This window comes from Neomonachus schauinslandi, chromosome 8, assembly GCF_002201575.2.
Source record: "Neomonachus schauinslandi chromosome 8, ASM220157v2, whole genome shotgun sequence".
NCBI lineage: Eukaryota > Metazoa > Chordata > Mammalia > Carnivora > Phocidae > Neomonachus > Neomonachus schauinslandi.
Genome location: NC_058410.1, coordinates 15,665,695 through 15,688,741, shown reverse-complemented (window position 1 = coordinate 15,688,741; position 23,047 = coordinate 15,665,695).

The window sequence follows — 23,047 nt, the reverse complement described above, 5'->3', positions numbered from 1 at the left end:
TGGGGTGGTGGGGGGGGGTGCTGCTTTACGTGCAGATCCTTGGGCCACTTCTAGATCTACGGACTCAGAATCTCCAGGACTGGGACCTCAAATCTGAAGTCATTGACAATTTCCCCAGGTGGCACTCAGCCAAGTTTGGGAACCACTGACAGAGGTAGCACCATGGATAATATTTGGATATTTCACAGAAGGCGGGGATAAAGGGAAAAAGAGAGTTGTGTAGGCCTGAGAATTGATCATCAAGGAAGATGGACACGCCATCTGGAGAGGGAGTCCTGGAGAAGGCAGGTGTTCAGTTGCTTTCACACAAGTTGGGTGTGGGGTGCCCACCTGAATCTGGATGAAGATGTCACTTTGGCAGCTGGAGATTGGATCTGATGCTCAGCATTCTGCTCCTATGACCTTGAGAATTTAACGTTTGGGTACAAAAAAAAAATCAAGCTTCCATAATCACTCTGTCCTCTGTAGTTTAGCAGAGAGAAGCACAAATTGCATTTACTTTCTGTAATTGATTTAGGCAAGTAATTAGTAGTGATAATGTAGAAATAGCTAACTACATTAAATGCACTCCCTATAGTCCTGGAGTGAATCAGTGTTTGCATAGTTGCTTATTTATCAGTTACACGATTGCCTTAAAAGAAATTAAAGGAAAGATACCTTTGCTAAAATATGAACTTTAAAAATGACCACTTTTCAGGGCGCTTGGGTGGCTCAGTCATTAAGCGTCTGCCTTCAGCTCAGGTCATGATCCCGGGTCCTGGGATCGAGTCCCACATATGGCTCCTTGCTCAGCGGGGAGCCTGCTTCTCCCTCTCCCACTCCCCTTGCTTGTGTTCCCTCTCTCGCTGTGTCTCTCTCTGTCAAATAAATAAAATCTTAAAAAATAAAAATAAAAATGACCACTTTTTAACTCTAGGGAATGTTCCTAATTGACTTGAACATCTGTTTGTACAAATAAATCCCGGCTTCATAAATTGATACTGGACAGCCCACACACCCCCCAAAAGGACAAAAACCATGTATGCAAAACATCTGACCTAATCAATTTTCAGATTAATCTGAAATTACTATTTGAATTTGGATTTAGTAAATGTCATGGATCACTGCACTGGGGCACAGATATAAACCTGATCTACTAAATGACATAAAATAGAGAACAGAGTAATTTCTCCAGTGAATATGAACAAGCTCTGGAACCCATCTGGGTTATTTACATAAAAATTGGATTTTCCTCTCTTGAGTTATCTTTTTCTAGTGGACGTCTGCAATACGGTCTGTTGAGTTCCCTGCTCCACTGTCCTTATCTATGTGGCCACCATAGTAACTCCCTTGTTTTTTCAGGAGTCCATCCCACTGGCCAAAATTTAGGTCCATGGCCTGGCACCCCTATCCCCATGGGCTGCTAGTTCTCTCCTGCAGGGTGTATGACCCTAGTGCTGGGAAGCTTAAAGGTAAGACTTGGGAACTGACAGTAGCCACATCCCCTACCCTTAGGAGAACTCCTTTTAACAGAGAATGAAGCCCGAAGAAGAGAATGGGAGAAATCCTGACTCACTCTACTCCTTGTTCCAGTAGTTTCTGTGGCCGAGTTGGAATGCTCACATCTCACAGTCTGATTGGTTCATTCTTCTTCTGACCCTATCATCCAAGAATTCTTTTCAGCCTAATCTAGAGGAAGATGGGTTTCTAGTCTCTTGAAACCAATGCACAATTTCGTACAAATGTACAGTCAGCTCACCCTCTGAGATCCTAACTTTCCTTAGAGACAAATAGCTGGAACAGGAATCAGTGGGATGAGATGACCTCGAGTTGCACTGGGTCTCTCCAAAAGACATGCTGAAGTCCTAACTCCCACTACCTCAACATTTGACATTCTTTGGAAATAGGGTCACTGTAGGTGTAATTAGTTAAGATGAGGTCATAGTGAAGTAAGAGAGCCCTTAATCAATGTAGCTGGTGGTCCCATAAGAAGAGAAGACAAAACAGAGACAGAGATGCTAGAGGGAGGAGCCGCCATGTGACCGGGGGGCAGCGAGTGGAGCCGGGCGTCTAGAACTCCAAGGAATGCCAAGGATTGCTGGTTGTCCCCAGAAGGTAGAAGAGACGCAAGGAAGGATTCTTCCCTCACAGGTTCCACAGGGAGCATAGCCGAAACTTTAATTTCCAAAAACTCGCCTCCAGCACTGGGAGACAATACATTGCTCTTATTTTAAGCCCCCCAATTTGTGGTACTCTGTTTGGCAGCCCCAGGAAACGAACAGCCTCTAATATACTTTCTACCTAGAAATTGCAGGGCTTCGGTGCTCCAGTGAGGTTGAGAAGGGGCAAAAAACACCGAGCTCTTTTTCTTCCTGCGTTCAGGAAATGAACACCTAAATTCCCGGGGCTGGAGGCGTCCATCCGCAAAAGGAGGCAAGACTGAGGGGATAGAGACTTGCCCTACAATGCTTTCTACGCTATAGGTGTCAGTAGAGGTTGGAGACAGACGCTTCTCTAGGGGAGCTCTTCAGACACTACCTGACATAGAACAGACCCTCAGAGAAGGTTATTCTCCTAGCTAGGTTATGCAAGGAACAGAAAAAAATACATCCAAGAGGTTTGTGATGAACTTTCCTGCCCTGAGCTTTCCTGTCAACACCGCGCCCCAGCTCCGTGGTGTTTGCTTCCACTCCTTCTTCAGATTTTTGCCAAAGCACCAGAATATTAAGGGCTCTTCTTTAAGAAACATTAATTCAGCAGCCATCAAAAAAATGAAATCTTGCCATTTGCAGCGACATGGATGGAACTACAGGGTATTATGCTAAGCAAAATAAGTCAATCAGAGAAAGACAAGTATCATATGATCTCACTGATCCGTAGAATTTGAGAAACAAGGCAGAGGATCACAGGGGAAGAGAGGGAAAAATGAAATAAGACGAAACCAGAGAGGGAGACAAACCCTAAGAGACTCTTAATCTTAGGAAACAAACTGAGGGTTGCTGGAGGGGAGTGGGGTGGGCGGATGGGGTAAATGGGGAATGGGCATTGGGGAGGGAGGGTATGTGTTGTAATGAGCACTGGGTATTATATAAAACTGATGAATCACAGGCCTGTACCTCTGAAACCAATAATAACATTTTATGTTAGTAATAAAAAAAAGAAACATTTATTCAGAATGTCTTGCTTTACCCAAAAACACAAATCCTTCTCAGTTTGTGCTGTGTTGTCTTCACCAAAAGAAAACCTAGTTGGCAGGGAAAAAAAACAAAAACAAAAAACCCACCTTTGGCCTCCATGGCTGCCCTCCCCCTTACGCCAAGGGGGCAATTTCTCACACATTTTCTAGTGTTTGAAGACTGTGTATGATCACAAGTAGATTTTCACACAAACGTAAGGTGAGAATACTGTGCTTTATTGTCCTGTGAGTGAATCTTCAAATCCATGCCTTTTAACTCACTCTAATATAAGAAGTTAATTGTATTTGCACAACATAAATCTGGGTATTTCCCTAAACTTTAAATCATTCACACTAAACAGAAGTGGGCATGTCAGGAATACGGATCTCCAGAAAAAACTGGGGAAGAGATTAGCAAGGGTATTTAAAGCTTTATTTTTTTAAATTGTGTTTACCTATTTCCAAAGTAACCAGGAAACCAGTATGCTCATTGATTTACTTGAGCTTCCTTTAGAGAGACTGTATTCACTTTCTAGGGCTGCATGACAAAAAGACCCACAGAGTGCGTGACTTAAACAAGAGAGATTTATTTTCTCACAGTTCTGGAGGCTACAAGTCCATGATCAAGGTGTCAGCAGGATTGGTTTCTGCTGAAGCCTCTCCCTTGGGCTGACAGCTGACTGTCTTCTTGTCTTCGTGGTGTCCCTTCTGTGTCTGTATCCTAAACGTCCTCATTTTTAACTCACTCACCTCTTCTAAGACCCTGTCTCCAAATGCAGTCACATTCCGAGGTATTGGGAGTTAGCATTTCAGCTTATGAATTTGGGCAGCACTGAATTCAGCCCATCACAGAGATCTTGCATCAGTTAGAATTAAGTTCAATCTCACTGAACAACAACAACACTAGAATTAAATAATGGTAGTTTAAACAAATACAACTCTTTTTCTGTCTCATGAAAGACTGGGGGTAAGCAGTGGAGAGCCAATATGCCAACTCCATGATTGTCAGAGACCCCAGATCCTGCTGTCCTACCATAGCTGAGCACCCACCCTGAGCACCACTTTATGATGCAAGATAGGTTTTCAAGCTTCAGCATCTGTATTTTTGTTTGCATTCCAGCCAGCAGAAAGGAGGAAGGGCAGAAGGAGACTGCCCCTTCCTTTCGAGTGAGATTCCTTAAAAATACTACATCATACTTCTGCTTTTATATAATTTTATATGATTTATTATACATATAATTTATATACATTGCATATGTATGTGCTTATATAATTTTATATATATAATGCTACAACAGAAAACAAAGAAACAAATATCCTATAAAAATATAGGAGTTGTTTGGGGCAGATCCAACCACTTTGGTCTGTAGAGCCTCAGGGCCCAGTGATCTCCATTTGGTGAACTGGCCAAGGTCAGAGCTGCCTTTGGAACGGAACCATGGAGTTGGACTCCAGCCTCACTGGCCTGGGCTCTGAATCGACCACACTCACAGAAATCTAGGACCTGTAAGAGCTGGTTCTCACCCCAGCCATGGTGCCCTTTTCAGAGTTCATTGGTCTCACACCTCCATGCCATGGCTCAATTTGTTCACTCCACGAGTTCACTCTTCCCTCCACCTACATTTGCCTGGGAAACACTTGTTCAGTCTCCGCGATTCAGCCACTTCCTCCTTCCAGAGGCCTTTTCTGACTTCTGCCTCCACTATAAGCTCCTTTGAAATTCATAGCCCTAAGCTCAAGAAGTCCACAGCCCTATTTCCCATCTGGGCTGTGAATTTCTTGAGATCAGGGACCACATCTTATTCATCTTTACATCCTCAGCCATGGAATATCTGATGAATGAGTAACTCTCAGAACTGGAAGGGATGTGGACGTGAATCTACTCTACCACATCTGTCACAAGCAGTCACCCAGGGCTACTTGAATGCCAGCATCGCTGGGGAGCTCGTTATGCATAGACACCCGCTGTATCCGTTAGGCTAGTGAATGCTAATGAATGAGGAAACAAATTATGTTACATCTTCAGTGGGCATTTCATTTGTATTCAGATATAAAGTTTACTTACACCAGAACACTAACAAATGCTTTAATTGCACTTTCAGAGGATCAAAACAAACAAGGAAACAAATACATTTCTAATTCTGTGCTTGCCATTTCTACATTTAATAGGTATTTAAAGAATGCATACAATGTATATTGTATGTTATTGGGGTGCCTGGCTGGCTGTATTATTGGGGTGTTATTGGGGTGCCTGGCTGGCTCAGTTGGAAGAGCTTACAACTCTTGATCTTGGAGTCATGAGTTCGAGCCCCACGCTGGGTGTAGAGATTACTTAGAAAAATAAAATCTTAAAAAAAAACCCACAACACCGTGTTGTTGTCATAGGTGGAAATTTATGGTTCTTGCTCTCAAAGTATGTATATTCTTTTTTTTTTTTTAAAGATTTATTTATTTATTTGACAGAGTGAGACACAGCAAGAGCAGGAACACAAGCAGGGGGGAGTGCGAGAGGGAGAAGCAGGCTTCCCGCGGAGCAGGGAGCCCGATGCGGGACTCGATCCCAGGACCCTGGGATCATGACCTGAGCCGAAGGCAGACGCTTAACGACTGAGCCACCCAGGCGCCCCTCAAAGTATGTATATTCTAACTGAAAAGTCAAGACAAGACTTGGGTGGTCAGAGACAATACATGGCTAAGTGCCAAGGAGTGGAGAGCCCATCAGTCCTGGGCCTGGGTAGAAGGAAGAGAGGATGAGAGATGTAGGCTGGGTTGTCAGCAATGGTTCAGCTCAGGTCTGGAGGGGAGTCCACTGCAGGTAGGAAAGCACAGTGCTAGGGAAGGGCAGGGACGAGGAAGTACCATATGCTTAGGACATAATAGAATCCAGACTTTGAGCAGTGGAAGGGGTCTTCACAGATTGACTAATCCAGTGATTTTTCCAATCACGTTAAGCCACGCAACCTTTTATTCCACTGAACAATTACTTAGAGACAATAAATAAAATAAACAAAAGTGGAGCTCATCTGGCTGAGGATTCAGTCTTGAAAGATGTGAGAAACTCAGGCATAGCCTTTATAAGAGAAATGTAGAATGAGGTAAATATAAGAATTTGTTAACATACATAGTAGCAGAATTGGGTAAGAGGAGAAATGCCCATTGTTAACAAATTAATTTATCACTTTTATGCCATTTCTTTTTGTTTGTTTGTTTGTTTTATTATGTTATGTTAATCACCATACATTACATCATTAGTTTTTGATGTAGTGTTCCATGATTCATTGTTTGCATATAACACCCAGGGCTCCATGCAGAACGTGCCCTCTTTAATACCCATCACCGGGCTAACCCGTCCCCCCACCCCCCTCCCCTCTAGAACCCTCAGTTCGTTTCTCAGAGTCCATAGTCTTTTTATGCTATTTCAACTCAAATCCCAATGCAGGCTTTACAGACCATTTTTCAGAAGAAGAGTTTAGAGTTAGGGGAATAACTCTAACATTTAAAAATATATTCTAAAGCTGAACAATTTGCATTCTATACACTTTATAATACTATAATACCTTGTAATACACTGCTACTAGATTTTATTACATAGAACAGTACAATTAGGATATTCAACTAGACAGATCAAAGGAATATTACATAAAGTCCAGAGATAAACTTTATTTATGTAAGAAAATTAAATATATGATCAAAATTCCTCACAAAAATAAATAGGAAAGATAAAGAAAAGCTGAATTTTCTTTGGGAATAATTGGTAGGTTATTTGGGAAAAAACTATTAGCTATTCACTACAAGTCTACACCAAAATAAATTCCAAATGATTTAAGATTTTAATACGTTTTTAAATGCAAAAAGTAAATAAAATATAATTAAATAGGTAATAAACATCTGGATAGAAAAAATGACATTCTATACCAAGGAGGAGTCGAAGAAATCAAAAGATGAACAGATTTTCCTAAATACGATGTTAAATTGCTCTCAGTCAAAAATAAAAAAAAACCAAGGGGCGCCTGGGTGGCTCAGTTGGTTAAGCGACTGCCTTCGGCTCAGGTCATGATCCTGGAGTCCCGGGATCGAGTCCCGCGTCGGGCTCCCTGCTCGGCAGGGAGTCTGCTTCTCCCTCTGACCCTCCCCCCTCTCATGTGCTCTCTCTCATTCTCTCTCTTTCAAATAAATAAATAAAATCTTTAAAAAAAATCAATCAATAAATAAATAATAAAAAATAAAAAAAACCAATAACCAAAAATAAAATACCAACAGACTGAAATGCAAATGACAAATATGACACAAAGTTAACAGGCTATTTATAAAAGATCATAAAGTACATAAGAAAAATCACTAAGACCTCATCCCTAAAAATAGATAATCCAGCAAATAAAATTAGTAAGTACATATATGGAAAAATGATCAAATACATTAGTAGTCAAGACCTACAGACAAACTTGTTTGTCTCTCTAGCCAATTAACCTATTTAGACAAAATATTATGAAATTCCTAAATTCAAGATATTTTTAGATATCTATCTTAAAAATAAGATAATGTGGGGGCAGCCTGGGTGGCTCAGTCAGTTAAGCCTTTGCCTTTAGTTCAGGTCATGATCTTGGGGTCTGGGCTCAGTGGGGAGTCTGCTTCTACCTCTCCCTTTGCCCCTCCCCCTGCTTGTGCTTTCTCTCTCTGTCTCTCTCAAATAAATAAATAAAGTCTTAAAATAAAATAATGCTGCAACTTGAGAAAACCTTGATACACAAAGACATTCCGGGCAGCATTATTTATAATAGCAAAGAGCCAGTGTGTAAATGAGTGAATGAGTTAACCCACAACAGAAAATTGGTGAAGTAACACAGAATACGCCAACTCGATGGCAGATTATGCATTCATTTAAGTTGTTTTATATATAAAACATGTAATAAAAAAGTGATTTGATGTTAGGGGAGGCAAAGTCAATGATGTGTTACCCCTGGGGTATTCTCAATTCTTAGCCAGCCCAGTGCCTAATCCATACATAAGAGAGACACAACGCAAACCTGGTAAATGAATGAAAATAGTACACACACGGTATGATTTTTGACCATGTGAAACAAAACCTACTTATAGAAAAAAGAATGAAAAGAAATATAAATTAGAGTAGGAGTATTGCCACTTTTTTCTACTTTTCTGTAGAAGGTGAGAGGCGAGATCCCAAATGTTGCATGGTAAATATTTAGCATTGTCTATCACACTTCAGATTTAACTGTGTATCCTGTATTTTTATTTGCTAAATCTCGCAACCCTACTGGACATCAGAGTTGATATCTTTACACTTAAATTTTAAAGTCTGTGGAACAGAGATGTTCCCTTTGATGAGCCCTTCATTGGAAGTATATGGTTGTTTTTTTTCTCACATGTAATACATGTGTATGCGCATATTTTTCCGTGTAGAAAAAATATAAAGGGAGAAAAAAAATCACCCCAAATTCCACCACCCAGAGATAACCACCACTTACATTGTATTTAAGACATTCCATACATACAGACTTACATATGTAATATTGTATGCACAGAGAATCACAGTATATATGCTTTCCTGTAATCCCGCTTTTTTTCGGTTTTTGTTTTTTTGACTGCCAATTTCGCTGCCTCTCCAGAAGTCTGACTTCCATGAAATCTCATTTACTTCTATTCCCAGGGGGCCACCAGGACGTGGGCTACATATGCAGATGATTAACTAGTAGTTTGTTATTTTTATGGCAAACCACATAGGGCCGGCTTACCGAGGGGGCCTTGCTGGAGAGGGTGGAGCCAGAACCCATGATCCAAGCCCTCGAGGAGTCTGGAAAAAGGCACACCATTTTGGAAGAAATACATTCGTGTTGATTGCTATTTACTAAGCTTTGCTTATTTCATCTCACTCTACCTATTTTGTTCCAGAAACTTCCTTAATAGTTGTGAAAACATGGCACAATAAAAACGGATATTTGGGAGAGAGGCTCAGCCACAGCAATCCTAACAGCTGAGATGAACATTTACTGAGCAGCTACTCTCAGCCAGGCACGGGATTAGGCACACAAAGATTATGAAGACCAGGAAAACATGCCCCAGTCCTCGAGGAAGCTTAAACTTACAGAACATAAAATTAAATAGACACACCCATGAGTCTACCACCCAGAAATACTACTATTAATATTTTAGTGTATGTCTTTTCAGATTTAATAGTTATAATAGCTAATACTTACGGAGCACTTACTGTGTGCGGACTTTGTTCTCAAAAGTTTTGCTCTTCACTCATGTAATCCTCAGAATCGTGTTACAAGGTACTATTCTTAATTATATTGTACCAATGAAGGCATGGAGACAAAGATTTCAACTTGCCTGAAATTACACAGCTACAAAGTAGCAAGACCCAAAGTTTCTCTGTAGATGATGATTGATAGAGAGATTGATAGATCAGATCCCATTGTTTTGGAGACCAGATTTTGAAACAAATAGCACACAGCATTTATTATGTGCCAGTTGCCATTCTAAGTGTTGTACATGGGTTGATTTCTTCTATCCGTAAAGCCAGCATGCACAAGTTATCTTTATCCAGACTTTTTTAGGGACCACAGGTGACTCTGAGGACTGAAAGGGTGGCAGAACGCCAGGCAGACCTGGGATCACCCTAGATGTCATCAGAGCATCTGTCAATAAGTTCACGGAATTCTGGCTCACCTGAAACACAAGGGAGCTTAAGAGGAGCTTTTCAGGCCCGCTTTCTCAGCCTCGAATTTCATGGTCATGTCTGAATGAGTTTATCTCTGAACCCATCTCCAGGAAGGCTCAGGCAGGAGTGATAAATGCCCACGCACAGGTGAGCCACAGTCCCCAACCTTTTGATGTATAATTTCATCCCTAGAGCTGAAAAATGTAAACAATTTTGCTCCAAGCTATCAGGTGGTTTCGTGGTAACAGATTCTCAATTGACAAGGAGTGGGAACCTTTTAAAATGCGATCCTCTGCCTGGGGAGAAATGAGCACGCCCTCAAAGAAAGGCTGTCCCTCGGTGGGGCACGGTCCGACTGCTGGGATCCCCGTCCCTCGGTGGTGTCTCGTGAGGCTCCACCCCAGGGAATGCGCCAGGGTACAGTTTTAATTTCCTCTCATCCTTTCCTTCCTCTTGGGCAAAATAAATCTTAAAGCTTATATTCACTTTAGTATATATACATTTTAAATATACCCTATAAAGCCATAGGCGTAATGAATTCAAGATGCCCACATCAGAGTAATTCTGCATACTAGCTGTGTTTTATAATTTGGATTCAGCATTCTTAGGATTTTTTTTTTTTAAGATTTTTTTTTTAAAGTCATCTCTATACCTAACGTGGGGCTCAAACTCACAACCCTGAGATCAAGATTCACACGCTCTACTGACTGAGCCAGCCAGGTGCCCCCAGCTTTCTTAGGATTTTTGATAGGAACTGACTTCCAGGAATATGAAAAGAAGGATAATGATAAGAGGTTTCAAACGGCTGCTCAGTCTCAAACATTATTTTTCTTGGAGCCTGAAAGTGCTCGAAGGTGAGTAAAAAGCAGAAATACATTCCTCTTGAGGTGGGGGGATGGCTCCGGGGTGAGATGCACAGGGAGGAGGGACACTTGAACTTCCTGCGCTCCTCTCCCTGACCCCCTTGTGCCCTGTGACTTATGACGGGTCACTGAGCCCGTGGCCCTGTGCAATTTCTGCATTTCTGGGGTAGCCCCACCTTGCAGATGCCAAGAGAAACACATTCCACTGGAGGGGTCGGAATGGTCAGTCATCTGTGCTCCTTGTTGAAGAAAGAGGAGCAACCTTCCCGAAGAGTTCAGACATGCCAAGGTGCGTTCAAAACGCAGTGAGCTCTGGTTCCCCAGAGCAGTTATCACAACTTTTTGGGTTGACCCCTGCCCCCCCCACCCCCCAATTCCACCTCTGGGAAAAGCCTCCACAGGGCAGGCACAGTCTGCTCACTGGGAGCCCCAACTAGCTCACTGACCATCAAAATCTACTCACTCACCCCAAAGAGGGGTTTACTGCATTTCAAGGGGCAGGACAGTCTCTCCAATCTAGGGGAGCCTTTAGAAGTGGGGGCAGCAAAGGGCCACCCTTTAGCCTGGCTCACACCCTGCAGCTTTCTCATGAATGCAGACCAGTTGTGCACGAATGTGACCAGGGCACATGCTTTCGCCCAGAATGCTCACCAGGAAATGTAAGGATCTCTTGTTCCTTGTAACATTAGACGAAGTTTCAGAACACAGAATCCCAGGCCAGGTCAGCAGCGGGGAGGTGCGCTATCTTAGAAGCGGATGGAACAAAAGATTGGGTCCCTAGTTCCTAGGGTGAGACAAAAGGGCAAGATGTCAGCCCAGGACCACCCAGAGAAAATTAAATACAGATCAACTTTTGATGGCTTATGTTCACAGAGGGGAGATAGAGTTTTGATCTTGGGAAACACAAACACCGCAAACTTTACCCATAATCACTGTTTATCACACTCCTATCCTGGAGTAGCAAGGACAGCTAAGTAGCCACAAATACGCCGTGGAACCGGAGCTTCTGTTTTCCTGCCACTCAGCCCGTCCTCTGTGGGCTGGCGTCCTCTGTGGGCTGGCGTCCTCCGTGGGCTGGGAGCTGGGTGTGATGCCAAAAGAAAGAGCCTCGGGTTTTCCCAGCCATTGAGTAAAGAGGAGAAAATGGGTCCTACGGGGGTCAGCTCCCCTTCTCAACTCCAGGTTATGACCACAGACCACCCTGGCTCTGCCTTGGAATGAAGGGCACTCCACCCACCTCCACCACCCACCCTGCCTCCCAGCCTACCTGCCCACCTGCCAGGTGTGAGCCTGGGGCTCGTGCCCACCTGGGATCACAGGTGGGATGACTCTAACTATACTCCCGACCCCAATCTTTTTTTTTTTTTAAGATTTTATTTATTTATTTGTCAGGAAGGGGAGAGAGAGAGAACACACAAGCAGGGCAAGCGGCAGGCAGAGGGAGAAGCAGGCTCCCCACTGAGTAGGGAGCCCGTTGCAGGACTCGATCCCAGGACCACAGGATCCTGTCCTGAGCCGAAGGCAGACGCTTAACCAACTGAGCCACCCAGGCGTCCCATCGACCCCAATCTTGTTCAGTTGTTATTTTTTTTAATTTATTATTTTTTTAAGATTTTATTTATTTATTTGACAGAGAGAGAATGAGAGAGCACATGAGAGGGGGGAGGGTCAGAGGGAGAAGCAGACTCCCTGCCGAGCAGGGAGCCCGATGCGGGACTCGATCCAGGGACTCCAGGATCATGACCTGAGCCGAAGGCAGTCGCTTAACCAACTGAGCAACCCAGGCGCCCCCAGTTGTTATTTTTTTTAATTTAGTATGAAAATTTACACATAGTCAGAAGTAGAGAGCATGTTACAACAAACCCCAGATTCAGCATTTATCCAGATTTCCACCTTTCTTCATCTATATCCTGTATTTTGCTCTTTCTTACAGCAAATCCCAGATACCGTGTCATTCCAGTCCCTCATACTGCAGGAAGCATCTCTAAAAACACAGAGGTTTTCTACATAACTGGAGTTTCACTGTCACCTCTAAAAAAAAAGTTATTCCTCAATATTATCTAAATCACAGTCCATTTCAGATTTCCCCTATTTCCCAAAACTATCATTTTTGGTTGGTTGGCTTGAGTCAACAGGCAAAAAAGAGCCACATATTTCATTTGGTTGTTAATGGTCTTACACCCTAGAGCAGCATCTCTCACTTTCTTCTTAACGCCACTGACCTGCTGCAGAAACCAGGATAGTTGTCCATCAACCCGAATCTTTCAGTCTACCCCAGCGACCTCCAGCTTAACCTCCACCCTCTGATGGTGTGGCAAGATTTCTTTTCCTTTGGTGCCCATGGTTCTTGGTCACGCTGCTTTGAAGAATGAAGGGGTAGACCAGACAAACAGTGGCGGGCAGCAAAGCAAAGTTTATTGAATGACAGTATTAAAAAAACCCCAAGAGGGAGGGGAACCTAGAGGTTTGCCGATTTGGCAATTAAATCTAGAGGGTTTTATGGGCCCCTTGGTGTGGGCTGTTTTAACCAGACTAACCCTCCCTGCGCCTGTCACCCAATCAGGTTTGTGTCCACATGCTCATCTACCAACCAGGTAGTTGTTCACATGGGAAAGGGTAGAGGGCTCCTTCCTGGGTGGTGTTTTGTAGTCTCGGGACCCAAGAGGGCAGGTGATTGCCGCTGCCCTAAGGTATGCTGGCCAGCCACAGGCTGCCAGATCCAGCTCTTTGTTTAAATATCCCACTGGCTGTCGAGCTGGGTTAGGACACACAACGCCATTCCCTTCTTTCTGTCACATAGAAGTTATAAGTCCTCCCAGTAGGAAAACTTAAAGCTGGGGCATGGAGTGAAGCCTAGAATAACAGGATGGAGTCTTCTTCCTTTTATTCCTTTTAAGGGTAGTTTCCTCTAAGGGGGGCCGGGGGGGGGGGGGGCTTGTCTCCCCTGCCTTTCTTCCCACTATCCTCCATCAATAGGAAGTTGGGCTTGAACAAGAAGATGTTATTTGCACCGTGTGCAGACACAAAACCAGAAACTTGGTCCCATCTGGCCCCAACTTATCTTTTCCAATATATGCACAACAATCCATCCGTAGACCTTCCATTGTAACCAAACAGGATTATGTAACATTTCTCAACCACCCTTTATTTCCCATCTCTTTACCTCTGCTTTTCCCATTTATTTTAATGTTAAGAGCTACTTAACATCGTGTGAATGTACCAAGTTTATTAAGGCGTGGCCCTCAAATCTCACACTTGGAGAGCCCACACTTTGACCAGACCCGGAATTTCATACCGATGCCCTTCCACCAAATCCAGAGCCAACCCCTCGGCCCCTCCCTTGCCCGCAGCACTGAGCCCCACCTCGGTTTATTGACTTCCCCTCCTTGCTTCCACTTCCCTTGACTACTCTGCCCTCAACACCCAGAACGCTTAGTCCATCCATCCCACTCACTGTCCAAGTCCAGGATCAATCCACCCTGGTGTCTTTACTCCTACTACAGGCTGCTTCGAGGAAAAAAAAAAAGAAGCACACAGATCACAGTCACTGGACATGTAGAGTTGCCCACCGCAGCTGCGTGCCATTGTTACCCACCGATCCGGGTGCTTCTCACTCACTAGTCAGCAATTTCCATCCTTTGTTCGTTAGCTCCTTCTTTGAAATATACGGAGGAGTATTGCTCAGGTATTTTGTAGAAAATCCCTCTCTTGGGATTTGTCTGATGTTTTTGTCATGGTTACACTGGGGTTATGGGTTTTGGGGGGAAGAAGAGGTAAAGTGTTGGGCGCCTGGGTGGCTCAGTTGGTTAAGCGACTGCCTTCGGCTCAGGTCATGATCCCGGAGTCCCGGGATCGAGTCCCGCATCGGGCTCCCTGCTCGGCGGGGAGTCTGCTTCTCCCTCTGACCCTCCTCCCTCTCATGCTCTCTGTCTCTCATTCTCTCTGTCTCAAATAAATAAATAAAATCTTTAAAATAAAATAAAATAAAATAAAGAATTAGATGTGCCTAGCCCAACACGAGACTCTTCCTCCTCAGAGAGACCCTTCGCTTTGCTGAGGAGGCTCTGCAGGCAGGAAGGGGAGCTGAATCGTGCCAGGAGTCACAGAGGATCAGAGAAGGCTCCAGGTGCCCAGGCACTCTTGGGTCACAAATGTTGATGTTTCTGCACATGAAAGAGCGACAATAATCACGGGAGGGATTTCAGAGGGATGGTGTAGGAAAGAGCTTTCAAAGTGCCTCCTGCTAAATTAGGCGCGTCTTAAGATGTTTAAAGGAAAGAAGAGAAGTGCGTTGCTGGAAGGAATGACAGAGTATTACGGGCAAAGATGCAGCATTTATCTGTATAAACGATCTTGCCCCTGGCGAGTTGGAATATCCATCTTGTGAGTAGTTCCCTTCTTCTAAACATGAGAAATGTTTGGATCTCTTCTGAACGGAGACGAGCTTGTGAGGACAGGCTCATGTTTGATGAATATAGCCCTGCTCTAAAATACAGAAAAGAGATGCTTGACTGGGGGGGGGGGGGGGGGGGGGAGAGAGCATTTATAATCTCTGGGTATAAACCTGACTTAATATGAATTAAGCAAAAAATTAATCTGTTGGCTCATTTAGAGAAATGTTTAGAAGAAGGAGAAAATTTTCTGACGAAGGGTTAATCCTTTTGTAATTCTAACATTTGGAGACCAAGAGCATCCTATATTCAAGCTTCAGTAGCTTTCTAACTTGTTGAAGGTTGCCTGGAAAATGATGTGTTGATGTTCCAGCAGAGGTGGATACAAAGGCCACAGGACTATGTCTGCAACTTTTTGCAAAATTAAGTTACAGTTGCTGTTTGCAAATCATGGCAGAAGAAATCTTCCAATAGATGCTACTTACTCAGTCACGTGCCCACACCCCGATACTTCTTATGTTAACATTGTGATTATATTTTGGCCCATCCTTTGTTTTGCCCTTGAAGGACAAAGATTAAGTCTTAAATGCAGAAGTCAGAGAAAGAGATGACACATTTCGCCTGGCCTAGAATATTCATTTTGCCTGGACTAGAATACTCCGGATCTGCCGAGTTAGGTGCATGCGAAGCTGGATAGCCTCCAGCTACAGACCAACCCCCAATCCATTATCACTTACTGCAGATTAAAGAAGAGAGTAAATGAACCCCATAATGTGCTGGGCATTTACACAAATTGTCTTTGGATTTCTCACAACACTGAATAGAAGGCATTAGCCCTGTTTTAATAAAGAAGCAAAATAAGGCTCAAAGAGCTTTACTTGCTTTCCCATGACCATCGGCTCAAAGGAAGTAAAGCCAGGGTTCTAGAACTGAACTGTGTGATTTCAAAGCCTGAGCAAGACTCTGGTCCTGGCTTCATGCTGGGTGGTGTCTTTGGGGGAAATAATTAAGCTGTATAACACCTAGCTTTTGATTTCCTGTTACAAAGCCTCCTCTCCTTACCAAATATAGACTTATGATCATGAAGATAGAACATAAAAAGCACAATCCAAGGAGCTGAGAAAGCAGAAGAATTGAATACAACTTTTGCCCACCAGCGCTTCACAGACTATCTGGGGAAAGAGAACCCAAATATGAAACAATAAACAACAACCTAAGAAGGTGTTGGGCTGAGCAACCAGAGAGCAGAAAAGACTCAGAGGACAGTGACAGAGACTCTCAGCAACCCCCTTGTCCATTTCCCCATCCTTAGTAAGACAACTCCCCCTGCCCCTCCTAGCTGGGACTACAGCCACCTGGAATCTAGACTACATTTCCCAGCATGTCTTGCAGCTCAGTGTGACTAAACACTGTCCAATGGGATGAAAGCAGATATGACAAATGCAACTTCTGGGGAGGATTCTTAAAGGAAAAGAACAATACCATATGTCATCCCTTCCACTTTCCTGCCTGTTGGCGCTTTGGCACCCTTCTGGAATCATGAAGCTGGACTGGGAGTGGAGGTCGCTCAGGGCAGAGCTACAAGATGAAGGGAGCCCAGAGATCTGACTCTGTGTGGCACAGTTCTGCTCTGGACTGCAATCTCCATTCTTTTATGTGAAAGAGAAATAAATGTCTATTTAATTTAAGCCATTGTTATTGTGGGTTTTTGTCATATTTAATCTTAACTACTAAAAGGGCACAGTTCTATTGCTTCTCCTCCTTTCCCCCCAGATCTTACTGTGTGTCTTTTAGCAAGTCACTTAACCTTTTCCAGGGTGGCTGGAAGAACCCAACGAGACAAACCAGTGAGAGAGCAGAAGAAAGCACTTGGAGATTTTAGTTGGCCTGTTGTGATACAGTCTGGTGGGCCGGAGAGGGGTGTGGGGGTGCTCTCAGGGAGTCTGGGGGGGTGAGGAAAACAAAAGAGCTCTATAAACAAGACTATTCAATGCACAAACTTAACATTCTTTGAGAGTTCAGAGAAAAGAAAATCTGTGTGCTGGAGGAAGTGGTTAAAGATTTGATTTAGGAGATGAGTATGAGGTGGACATTAAGGAATGAATCCAGTTTAGTTTGTAAGTTGTGACTCTTTTTTTTTTAAGCTTTTATTTTCATTCCAGTTAATTAACATACAGTGTTATATTAGTTTCAAGTGTACAATATAGTGATTCAACCCTTCCATACATCACCCAGTGCTCATCACAACAAGTGCACGTCTTCATCCCCATCACCTATTTCACCCATCCCCCCACCCCGCTCCCCTTTGGGAACCATTAGTTTGTTCTCTAAAATCAAGAGTCTGTTTCTTGATTTCTCTCTCTCTCTTATTTTTTCCCTTTGCTTGTTTGCTTTGTCCCTTAAATTCCACATATGAGTGAAATCATATAGTATTTGTCTTTCTCTGACTAACTTTGCTTAGCATTATACACTACACCTCCATCCAGGTCATTGCAAATGGCAAGATTTCATTCTTTTTTATGGCCAAGTAATTTTCCATATATCAAAAAACACTAATAAGTATGCAAAGAATAAAGAGAAAGGAATCCAAATATAGCACTAAAGTAAATCAGCAGCACACCAAAGAAAGACAAGAAAGGATCAGAGAAAATCTTCAGAAACAACCACAAAACAAGTAATAACATGGCAATAAATATACATCTATCGATAGTTACTTTGAATGTAAATGGACTAAATGCTCCAATCGAAAGACATGGGGTGACAGAACGGATAAAAATAACCAAGACCCATCTATATGCTGCCTACAAGAGACCCATTTTATTTTTTTAAAGATTTATTTATTTATTTGATAGAGAGAGCACGGGGGTGGGGAGGGGGTGGTGGAGAGGTAGAGAGAAGCCCAAGCAGACTAACTTCACTGAGTGCGGAGCCTGATGTGGGGCTCAATCTCACGACCCTAAGATCACAACCTGAGCCAAAACCAAGAGTCATCCGCTTAACCAACAGCACCACCCAGGCGCCCCCAAGAGACCCATTTTATTTATTTTTATTTTTATTTTTTTAAAGATTTTATTTATTTGAGAGAGAGAGAGCGAAAGAGAGCACAAGCAGGGGGAGGGGCAGAGGGAGAGGGAGAAGCAGGCTCCTCACTGAGCAGAGAGCCAAATCGGGGCTCCATCCCAAGACCCCGGGATCATGACCTGAGCCGAAGGCAGACGCTTAACCAACTGCACCACCCAGGCCCCCCCCAAGAGACCCATTTTAGACCTAAAAACACCTGCAGATTGAAAGTGAGAGGATGGAGAAACATCTATTATGCAAATTATTGTCAGAAGAAAGCTGAAGTGGCAATACTTAAGCGGTGACTCAGCTACAAGTTATAGAAACTCAATCTAACCCTCCATTAAAAAAAAAAAAACAACAGTGGGCAGGGAGGGCGCGTTGGTGGTTGGGTCATGTGATTAAGAAGGCAAGAATTAAGCTCAGGGAAGGCTGGATTGAGACCAAATGACGTCATTGGGATGTGGTCTCAGCCCTGCTTTCCTGAGCTCACCCCATTGTCAGAAGGCAAGTGGTCCCATCTGGCAGCCGTGGATTGACAGCCCATCAGCCAGGTGGCTTGGGTGGGGACTATCTCCTTCCTTAGGGCTGCACAGAAGTCCTCAACCTACCTGAATCCTCGTAACTCTGCTTCTGCAGACCTCGGCATGTTCCCACCCCCGGCGTGGGTGGGCAGAGAGCTTCTGTGGCCCCAGTCCCTCTCCAGTGGCCCAGATTGAGATTTTACAAAGGGTGGCCGTTTGAAGGAAAAGCAAGATGCTGTTGGTGGTAGAAAGGAAATGGATGCTGGGAAGAATGTTGTCTGGATTTCAGGGCAGAGGAGAGGAAAAGCAGAGATGCAGAGTCTGGAAGGAGTGGGACAGAGTAGGCTGAATGGAAGAGAAAATTCAGGTCAGCAAGAAATGCGCTGGCAGGAGACCCCTTCTTCCTCACTGTATCAGTTTGTTAGGGCTACCATAACAAAATAGATGGCTTAAACAACTGAAATTTATTTTCTCCCAGTTCTGGAGGCTAGAATTGCAAGATCAAGGTGCTGGCAGTGTTCGCTTCCCCTAAGGTCTCTCTTCTTGGCCTGCAGGTGGCCATGCTCCTGCTGGTCTCTTCACAGGCTGTCCCTCTGTTCATGTGCACTCCTGGTGTCTCTTCTGCTTCTCATAAGGACACTAGTCATATTGGAGTAGAGCCACCCACATGACCTTATTTTATTTATTTTATTTTATTTTATTGTGGGGCTTGAACTCATGACCCCAAGATCAACAGTCATATGCTCTTTTGACTGAGCCAGTCAGGCACCCCATGATCTCATTTTAATCTAATCAGCTCCTTAAAGGCCTTATCTACAAATACAGTCACCAATACAGAGGAATTGGGGTTTAGGACTTCACCATTTGAACTGGAGGAGGGGAAACATAATTCAGTCCATAACACTCAGTGTTGTCAACAAAGGCACAAAGGAAACATATAGATCATGGATTTCTCATATAATTATAGAAAATGTAATGATTGCAGCTGAATGGTGTGGGCGCACAGTTCTCAGCAAATCTTCTGTGTTACCCTGAATCAGTAAAAGCTGCCATCTTGAATGATAAATCTGTCCTCTGTAGCCGCTAGTCTTCTAGAACCCTTAGCCTTCTGGAATGGCTCTGCAGTGGCCTGAAGGCTTCTGCCTCCTCACAATGCTTATGTTGAAACCCAATCCCCAATGTGATGGTATTTGGAGGCGGGGGATTCGGGAAGTGATTAAGATAGGAAAGCAGAACCTTCATTAATGGGACTTGTTCCTTATAAAGGAACAAATTATAAAGGAGACCCCGGAGAATTTCCTTGCCCCTTCTGCCCCATGAGGATGCAGTGGGAAGAGCCATCTATAAACCAGGAAGGGGGATCTCACCAGACACCGAATCTGCCGGCACCTTGATCTCAGACTTCCCAGCCTCCAGAACTGTGAGAAATACATTTCTGCTGTTTTGTTTTGTTTTTTAAGATTTTATTTATTTATTTGACAGAGAGAGACATAGCGAGAGCAGGAACACAAGTAGGGGGAGTGGGAGAGGGAGAAGCAGGCTTCCCGCAGAGTAGGGAGCCTGAGGCGGGGCTCGATCCCAGGACCCTGGGATCATGACGTGAGCCGAAGGCAGACGCTTAACGACTGAGCCACCCAGGCACCCCATTTCTGCTATTTTTAAGCCAGCCAGTCTATGGGAGTCTAACATAACATCCTGAACGGACTAAGGTTCTAAACCAGTGCATAGCCAAAACCAATCAACCAACCAAACCAAAGAAACTAAGAGACTAGCAAATCAAAGGTGTACTTCCACAAATGTTCTGCAACCAGAGGGCTACCTGTGGGAAGGACAGTGACACTCCATGCCTTCCTGGGCAATACCAAGACGTGTAGAACTAGGGTGGAATGAAGACCCATCACCTTATACAGCGTTCTCTCCAGAGGAGGCACACAGGGAGCAATGGTTAGGTTGAATTTCTCTAAAAAGAAAGCAGAGGGATGCCTGGGTGGCTCAGTTGGTTAAGCTGAGTCTGCTTTCAGCTCAGGTCATGATCCCGGGGTCCTGGGGTGGAGCCCCACGTGGGCTCCTTGCTCAGTGGGGAACCTGCTTCTCCCTCTGCCTGCCACTCCCCCTGCTTGTGCTCTCTCTCGACAATAAATAAAAATCTTTAAATAAATTAATTAATAAATAAAAGAAAAGAAAAAGAGAACAGAAAGAGGGAGAGGTGGTGTTACGAGTTGCCTTTGTTCTGACAACAGACATAAAGTGGAAAAACCCTCAACATCTGGGGCAGTGGGGGATGGAAGTGGAGGGTAAAAACACCTGCACTTTGATTCGGAAGCCCTTGGAGCCCTATGCATGAAATAAGATACCTTCCAAATGTATCCCAAGAGGAGGGGAAATGGGAGGAGGAGAGGGCAATGGATTTTGTTTCTTGGTCACCAATCAAAAAACAAGAGACTCTCCCCCAGCCTCATCCTATGGTGATGATTCTCTCCCCATCCTATTTATTTTTTTCACAGCACTTATAATTGTTCAATTCCTTTCTTCTAGTCTACCCCCACCACCTCCAGAATAGAAGCTCTAAGACAGAGGGACTTTTTTGTGGTCTTTGCTATGTCTTCAGTACTCAGGACATAGTAGGTGCTCAGAAAACAGTGTTGAATGAATAAAGGAGAAAGCAAAGACTGTCAAAGACTTCTTTAATAAAATAAAGGTAACCATGCCCAAATAACCAATAACTCTACAGAGAGCTTGGCAATTCAGAACGCTTCATTCCATGAAGATCATGCATAATTAATATATGTATTTTGGTTAGAAAATTCGTGGTGGTATCATGAAAAATCAGCTTTAGTTGTTTCTCTGTTTCTTTTGCAATATTAATAGCAAAAACAGGGGTGCCCAGTGGCTCAGTCGGTTGAGCGTCTGACTCTTGATTTCATCTCAGGTCATGATCTCAGGGTCTTGAGATTGAGCCCCACGATGATGGGCTCGGTGCTGAGTGTGAAGCCTGCTTGGGGTTCTCTCTCTCCTCCTCCCTCTGCTCCCCACCCTCCCACTCACATGCACTCTCTCTCTCTTAAAAAAAAAAAAGAGGCAAAAACATAATTTCTTGGTTGCTTTTATTAAGCTTTTTGTGAACATATGTATTAACCACGTCTTTTATATTCTATTTTCTAATGCTTTGACATCTGGAGCCTTGTGACCCTGGAGGGACTTCCCTGCCGGGTGGTGAGCCAGTTCCTAGAGATAGTAAACAACTCACCCATGAGCATGCTTTTTAAACACAAATCAACCAGTCCAGAGCCCATAGCCCAATACTGCTTGAAAGGGCTCTCGAAGTCTGGGTCACTCACTATCCACTGCCCTAATCACCCCAGAGCCAGGTACTGGACAACTAGGACAGACCCTATGCCCCAGAGCCCACTGAAATTATCCAAACTAGTTGATCCTAAGCCTTTTTACCATGCCTCCCCATTCCTTCCCACAGAACCCACAATCAAGTCTCCTGCCCACAGTTTCTCCCTTCCCTGTTGTTCTTTTTTTTTGTTTTAAAGATTTTATTTATTTATTTGACAGAGACACAGCGAGAGAGGGAACACAAGCAGGGGGAGTGGGAGAGGGAGAAGCAGGCTCCCCGCGGAGCAGGGAGCCCGATGCGGGGCTCGATCCCAGGACCCTGGGATCATGACCTAAGCCGAAGGCAGACGCTTAAGGACTGAGCCACCCAGGCGCCCCTTTCCCTGTTGTTCTTAACCAACCCAGGTGCTTCAGTCTGTGGGCCCCCTGTGTGGCATGCCCCCCCTCCTTGGGAGTTGTGAGTAACAAGCTATATTTTCAATGGCAATTGTCTCCTGATCTGTTGACTTTACTGTACCTCTAATTTTCTATGAATATACAATATTTCAAAAACAACATACCAGTTATACACTCAGTGGTAAGTAACAAAAAACCCAATTCAAATGGCCTGTTTACCATGAAGGAGATGTGTTGTGAGTTGAGCGTCAGGACAGTTGGTTCATTTCAGTCTCCACTGATGTTGTCAAAGACCCGGTGTCTTCCAGTCCCTCGTCTGCCCTTGGCAATGTCAGCTCACGCCTCCATTCCCTGACCCACAGGCTTCCTTATTCAAACCGAGGGGAAGGGACCAGGTCCCTTCTGGAAGCTGTCTCAGGAGAATGGAGCAGCTCGTTCTGAAGAGATCCAGCGAACCCCTTTGCAAAATTAGGGCATAGCTCCCTCCCTGGCCAACAAAGGGACTATGTGGATGAGATTGGGTTGGAGCCACATGTCTTTCCTTGAATCAGGAGGGCAGGCAGCTTGCAGGAAACATGGGAGCTGCATAGGGGAGTGCATGGGGGAGGTGTGGACACCTGAATGGATCCTGAGCAGTA